Raw genomic sequence first — 7,996 nt, forward strand, 5'->3', positions numbered from 1 at the left:
ACTTGCCATTTAGTTATGACCTTTGCTGTTGGTAAAGTTATGCTTAGTATTTTTCATTAATTCATATGCAATTTCTTATTGTAATGCAGCAAACCCACATAACCAAAATACTTCTACAAGTGTTTTATCAATTTTTGAAAATCTAAAATTGTGGGTATGATAACTTATTTGGCTATTCAAACAACAAAGAATTGAAATTCATTTCAAGAGTCACATTTTCAGAATTAGTGTACACTAAGTCAATATTCAGAGATGTAAAAATAGAACCGTAATTTCAAGATATGATTTGAAGAATCAGAGTGATTATTATTTTTCCTTAAGGCTTGGAAAAAATAGGACATACACAATAATTTACTAAGGATGAACAGAAACAGGATTTGAAGTAAAAGCAGGTCTTCATGCAGATTTGAATATAAAATTGAAACTTCATTAATGATATTCTAGAACAATCCCAGTTTTGTTGAAATAATGCATAGAATTATTATAAATATATTTATAATAATGCATGGAATGTTGGAATTAATATGAATGTTTAATGACTTAAAGATATGTTTCAGAAAAAATAGATGTGAATATAGTGGAATATAATTTTTGAAGAGCAAAATTTTGACGAGCTTGTCAATCATTCATTCATTCACTTTTTTTCTTTAGTACATATTAAAAGGATTCCCAGTTTCTTCTAGGCACTATTCTAGGCATATGGGACATGCAGAAACAGTTCAGCCAAGATTCAAAACCTCACAGTATTTTCTATTTGGGCATGATAGAGAATAAATAATTAAATAACAAGATAATAGCTTCTGGAAATTGCTTTGAAACATTAAGTTCTGAATATGCAAAATTGAGAAATGTATTTTTACAGACTGAATTATTTTAGTAACTAAAAAAGAAGGTGCTAATATGCTAATATTTTCATTATTATATTGGATTACAAATCAACACATCTTCTAAATACAGCAATAATGTCCTTACCAAAGGCATTAGCTTTACAAATGAAAGTTTATAAGTCTTGGATGTATTTCATCTGCAAATTTATGCATTTCCATTTTGCAAAACAGGCAACAATTATAATTGAAATGGTGCATCATCTGGAATGTAAAACATTGTAGTCAATCTTATGCAATAAGTAACTACATTTTGAGGGGAATTAGGTAATTTCAAATAATCTATATGTCATAGATATCTGTGAGGATAGAGGAGAGAGAAAGAGTGAGAATAGAGGAAAGACAGTGCCTTGATCTTTATAGTATTTAAGAGTTTGATCTAGTTTTAACCCCATTAACTCTTGTTAAACTTGGTAAGAGTTGAGGTAATAAGAGCAACATATGGTTTCCTGAAAAACAAAATGTCAAAATCATTTTCTTACTGTGATAAGAAATATACTTATGCATGTTCTGTATTTTAAAATAATCCACAGAATTTCTGTGGATTAATGGAAATTTTTAAAAATATAATGCAATAAATATAATCAGAGTTGAAAGATACAGCAAGAAAAACTGTATAGTTAATCCTCATTGACTTTCAAAAGTTTCACAATGTGGTCAAAAGGAGAACTCAGATTACCTTCACCATCTTGATTTTACCCCAAAAGCTATGTGAGAAAAATCAAATTAATTCATACTTAAAGAAAATGTCCCATTTCTTATTCTAAGAAAGTAAGCTTTCCCAACAAATTATCAAGTCTGCTCAGTTACAAAAATAGTTTTTTTTTGCTCCTTATGCATACAATTTTGATGGAATAATATCATTTAATGAATTCTTCCTTGAATGCCACCCTCCGGCAAAACAAAATAAAACAAAACAAAACAAAACAAAATAAAAAAAACAACTTAAACACAAAGGATAAAATAAAGCCCTAGTATGTGTCACTAATCAAATATGTAACATGTGGGTTGTTTTTGACAAGAGCTGGTATCACAATTTGTTGCCCTGGGAAGGCAGCAATCTGACCTAAGTTAACATGAATTACTAGTGTCAATAAGAAAACTGTCTTGTCTCCCAAATATTTCCAACTGGACCCTAAAGATTCAGTTCATCCAAGAGTTCTGCTGCAGATGTCTAGATTTGTTCTCTTTAAACCCATTTAAACAGCAAGAATTGTCCTTTTGATTTCCCCAATACATTTGTCTATAATGACTGGTCTGTAGTTATTTAAATTTTTGGAGAGAGGAAATAAGTAAAAAAAATAGGAAATAAGTATCAAGGCTCTTTATGAGTCTCTTCTACAATTTTCTTTAATTATATAAAAGGAAAAGGTCATATTGAACAATGTTTTTGTCTTTTCATTATAATTTGCAGGATGATCTCAGAATTGTTCGTTTATATTCTCTCAAATGCTTTGTGTTTGCATAATCATACCTTTCAGCATCCTATACATCATCCACGTAGCTCATGAATTTAATGGAGAAATCCCTTGATTCTTTTTTTTAAAAAAAACTGTTTTTACTGAGGTAATTATTGGAAATTTTACCAGAATATTAGAATTTAAGGGGCATATGTGATATCTAGAATTAACCTGAGAATTATTTTCCTAAATAGATATGTATTTAACCATTTCAGAAAAAAAAAGTCTTTTTTTTTTTTGCTTCAAACATAAAGGGAATTTTAAAAATATATTAAATAAAAATAATACTTATATGTAACATCTCTTAACTTGTATGCAATAATGGTTTTAAATCTGTTTTAAGAAGATTTTACAACTTCTCTCAATGATCCAGACCATGGTCAACATACATGATGAACGGAATGCTTTCTTATTCTAGCACTTATCTTCTGTATAATACACAGTCAAGATTTTTAAACCATTCTCCAGGAAATTTAGATCTATGTCTACAGTCTTGAATCTGGCATTGTTGGACCTCTATTAGTTGAATCACACTGGATTGATCAACTTGGCTTTTTCTCAAAATTTAAACCTGCTCCTTTAGCTGAGGTGACTTCCCTGGTTAATAGTTCTGATGGCAAATCTATCCTCGTTCAGGACCCCTCATTATGTTTTGCATCCATCTCCTTTCCTTCCCCTATCTAGACAAATGTTCTCCACTCCTCTGTCTGGCAAACCAATCACACTCCTCACCATATCATGGTAACTGTGATGAGCTATAGTTAATAGCTGCATTTAGTTGAGGTATTAACAATATTTGAAAATAAATTTTGTTGAAGTCCATTTGCATTCTTTGTTGTATTTACTCTTATGGCATTTTTAATCAGGTTCTAGTGTATGTCTTTTCTCCCCTGTAACATAAAAATGCATTCTGCTTGAGACCCATAATTTGAGTATGTTTGAATTCATCTTTCCCTCTCACAGCCAGTGCATATCTGGCCTTCTGTTTTTAAAATGCTCCAAAATATACATAAATGATTACATAATTGAATTAATGTGTAAATGAATTAACGAATACTAAAACACCTAAAAGTCCAGTATTACCTTAAAAACATAATTTAAACTATCATTTATGCACTTATATATTTATATACTTAGTACACTAAAATCTACGATTACTAACACAAGATTGTGATAAATATTTTTAAAACTCTGTCACATTGTATATCAATTCTTTGCATTACTGTTAATAATGAATTGATGATTCCTTCAATTCTTGTTAAACTTATCCATGCTGTAGAAGAATAAACATATTGTTTATATGATGATGATCCTCAACAATTACATTTTCAATATCTGATATATTTCCTAAACCAGTTGAGGATGTTAATGAGAGGTTGGATTGTATTTTTGATATCTCTCTATCTATTAATTTTTCAATAGCTCATGTTTCTTTTGCAGAACAGATGAGCTGATTCAGAAAACAGATGAATTTTGGGTACTTTCACAACAACCAACAATACATAATCGTTTTTTTTTTTTTTTTTCTTTCTCTGTTTTCATCCCTGGACCCTAAGGAAGATAGATATTGAACTGACAAAGACATACACTTTAAATATACAGACATAATTAAGGTGGATTACATGTCTCTAGGGAGTGCTTTGATTATCCAATTTGATTACCTTTCAATTTGAATTTCCTGACTCACAGGTTATCTAAATTAATCTTTGCTGATGGGCAATTCATTTGGCCTTAATCCCACTCTTTGCATTGCCAGTCATACACTTAAAATACTTCACTGTTTTTGGTTTCAAGTTATTTTTTGATATATGGAAAAATCTTAGAACTCTATTATTTTCTTCTAACCAAGAGTTGATTATCTGAAATTGCCTCATATTAAGGCTTATTAATTAAAGTATTTCTTATTAATTAATCCATTCAACAATTAGCAGCCTTGTTATATTCCAAATATGCTCAGACCAAATTTAATCTTGAGGTCCATGAATTATTCTTTCAACTATTATTTGTTGAACAATAGTTAGGGTTCATACTTTGTGGTTGCACTTATTCATTTTTAGATTTTATTTTTTAATCTTATCATTGTATAATAATTTAAATGAAATTTCAGAGAGCTTCTAAATAGTCTTTTTTTTTTTTTTTCCTTTTCTTTAGTCATCTGTAATAAAAGGTTCAGCATATGATGCTATTGCGATACTATTCCATTCCAGGTCATGCAAATACACATTATTCAATTAATCTGGGTTTTAAACTGCACTTATATTAAGTACTCTGAGAGCTAGGAACTAATATGCCTTTTGTCTATATGGTTTTCTCAAAGGCACTGATGGAAGTTCAGAAACTTTTTGAATTCCATTTTGTTAAAGGAAATAGTTTTAATATATATAAACCACTGAACAAGAGGATTTGTTCTAAATGCACAGACTATTTTCCTATACCCCAAATACTTTACCCCAAATATTCACAACCCTCATTTACTTTATGTTCATTTTATTGAGATTTTAATTTTCCATGACAGTAGTATTTAATGGCTAAGAGACATTATATAAACATTATTTTTATTTAAGATTAAGATTTCCTTTATTTTTGAAGTAAAAATGTGACTTTATAATACATCTTAAAATTAAAGAAAATTTACTAGGAGACATAATAGTAGGCACCTCATAAATATTTCACTTAGAGATTGGTTGAGTAATAAACATGTCACAGAACTATATTAAGGCTTTAAGAAAACTCTACATGACATGCATAATATACATGTAAAAGCATAACAAATACCTTAATTGCAATTGTCTCACCAAAATCGCCTCATCCAAGTTAGTAAAAAGTTTGAAAGATACATGTGCTGGCTTCCATCGAAAGAAAAATTAAGAAAAACAATGACAAATAATTCTCTTAAAATACAAACCAGTTCAATCTCTCAACACAAACTTGCTCTCCATAGGATCCCTTGGTTTCACTAAACAGCATCTATATACTTTTATTTATTTATCCAAAGACAAGATTTTTTCAGATGTCCCATTGGTATATGCAGATACATAAGTTTACAGCCTCATACTGTGCTGAATCCAAGTTCAAGCAACCAATACACTCTGTGGCATTAGTCTGTAACTTAATTTCTCAAACCTCAGTTTAATCATCTGAAAGGTGGAGTGAATAATAATACTTACTTCATAAATTTGTCGTAAAGGATAAATATGTAAAAAACCTCCAGCATAGTTTAATATGAAACCAATAAATGTCAGCTGTGATTGATATTTATATTTTATTAAAGAACCTTGCAACACTGTGTGAATGCTAACCAAAGCTTATATTACCCTTTGTGTTTCTCATTTTGTTTTCGTTACCAGGAGGTCTTATTATTTTAAGTTACAGCAATTCAATTAGGTTAGATTTAGATAAAACTGACCATTCTTACAACCTACTAAACATTGTGTAAATCTTCTTTTTATGGAAATATCATAGTCTCTGACCCTAGACAGGGTTTTACCATAATCTGATCTGGTATGGTTGGCCGATATCAAGGTAAAATAGTAGAAGCTAAAACTGAGGTACACCTTTTAGGAAGAGTCCAAAGTGAGTGAATATAAAATTTTTGGTAGTGATCAAAATCAAATCCGAGGAAGCTTTATCCTCCCTATCTCTCTCCTTCATACCTTCCTTTAGACTCTAGATATCATCTTTAATTGTAAACTTAAATGCAAGAATCATAGCTAGGTCTTTTATAATAAATTATCTATAATATATTTGAAGCACATTGGATAAATAAAGTAAAATCAAAGCAGGTATTCATGCTACAAAAATAAAATTAGAGAAAATTAGAAGCATAATAATAGATGTATCAATAATAGTAGCACAATATTCTCTACTCATTAGATTACATATATATGAATAAACTCATTTATGAACACATTTTTAACAAGACTATGCTAAACCAGAAAAAGGGAAATAATGTGCTTAAAAAGAGTAGGGTATGAAGATTTCATGTCAGTGCCATATGCAAGTTGTGGCAGTAACTAAGGAAGGCTGTGTAGGACACTGGTTAAATATGCAAGATGGTACATTGTAATGGTTAAGAGGCATGGTTGGTTAATCTGTTAGGTCAGGATATAATAGTACCTAACTCATAGCGTTATGAGGGGATTAAATAATTTAATCTATGATTTCATATTTTTAAAGTGCTCAGAAAATGTATGTAACACAGACTTGGGGCATATTATCAATTAGTTTTCAATGTTTAGTCAGTGATGCTATGCTGATGTAAAAAACATTAAGTATAATTTGCAGCTTTTTTACTAGATTTTACTATTGGAAGTTTTCAGATTTGTGATGTGAACCCGTTAGAAATTACAATAATAGAGATTTGACATTTGGTTAAGATTATTTGAATCCCTATCATTATTCAAACATAAGGATTACAGGTGTTCTAGGAACCCTGAAAGGGTGCATGGAATTGGCTAATACAGTGAACTAAGATTCAGTAGCATCGGTGCCAAGAAAATGTAAAAACTGGACACATGAATTTCTCAAACCAGAAATTCAGAAAAACTCAATTGGTTCTCAACCCTGACTATATACTATATATTTGGGGGGGATTAAATTAAAAAAAAAAAAAACACACAAAATCTGGTGCTTGAGTCCCACTAGCCAGAAATTTTGCTTTATAGTTTAGGAATGGAGCCTGTGCGTTTTTGTGCATGAGTATGTGGCTTGACAAATAACTATATTAGAATTGAAAATTACTGGACTAAGTAAAAATGAAATTCAAATTTAATGGGACATAGAAGATGGGTGAAAGCTAATCAGGTTCAAAGCAGAGAAAGAAAGAACAGCTTGAACTTTATTTATCTGCTTAGTAAATATATTTGAGGCCTATTTTCCATCAGCAAACACTGTACTAGTCACTGAAGATAGGATAATGAGAAAAAAAAGATGAACCATTTTGCTCTGGTCCCATGTGTAACTGTCACACAGGTAATGGTAAAATGACAACAAAAGTAATTTCTTTATAATAGAACAATATAGTACCTTAATAACTAGTGGCATCTGACCTAATCTAAGGGTTTCAAAGAAGGCATTTCTGAGGAAATAGCTTCTCTGTTGACTTAGATCTTTATCCTAAGAACAAAGAGAAGCCATTGTTTAAATCCATTATTGAGGAGAATAAACCAGAAGGTAACACTAGGTACTAAATGCCATTTAAAAGGTTGTTGCCAGGTGAGATGTGATGATAATTTGGACAAAGATGCTGGTAGTAGAGATTACGAGTGATTAAGAAATTTCAGAAACTTTTATAATGCAAAGTTGATGCATTGTTTCTTGTAATAATTTGGATATGAAGAGAATGAGCCAGGGAATTGAATCTGTTTTCATGACATTCATTGAGATTAGAAACCACGAAAAGGGACAGGTTTATGGGGGTACATCATGAATTTTTGAAGTGCATCTGAGGAGAGTGAATAAATTTTGTCTGCCCTGGAGTTCAAGATGCATATGTAAATGCCTGATGATAGAGATGTATGACGAATTTTGTGACTAATTATTATTAATAATTTTCACAGTTGGCAAAGTGAGTAAATGTTCAGGATTTGTTAAAAAGATTGAACAGTTTCCACAGTTCTTCCATAAACAAGATACAATGGCCTGTGAACCCTA

This window comes from Tamandua tetradactyla, chromosome 19 (assembly GCF_023851605.1).
Source record: "Tamandua tetradactyla isolate mTamTet1 chromosome 19, mTamTet1.pri, whole genome shotgun sequence".
Classification (NCBI taxonomy): Eukaryota; Metazoa; Chordata; class Mammalia; order Pilosa; family Myrmecophagidae; genus Tamandua; species Tamandua tetradactyla.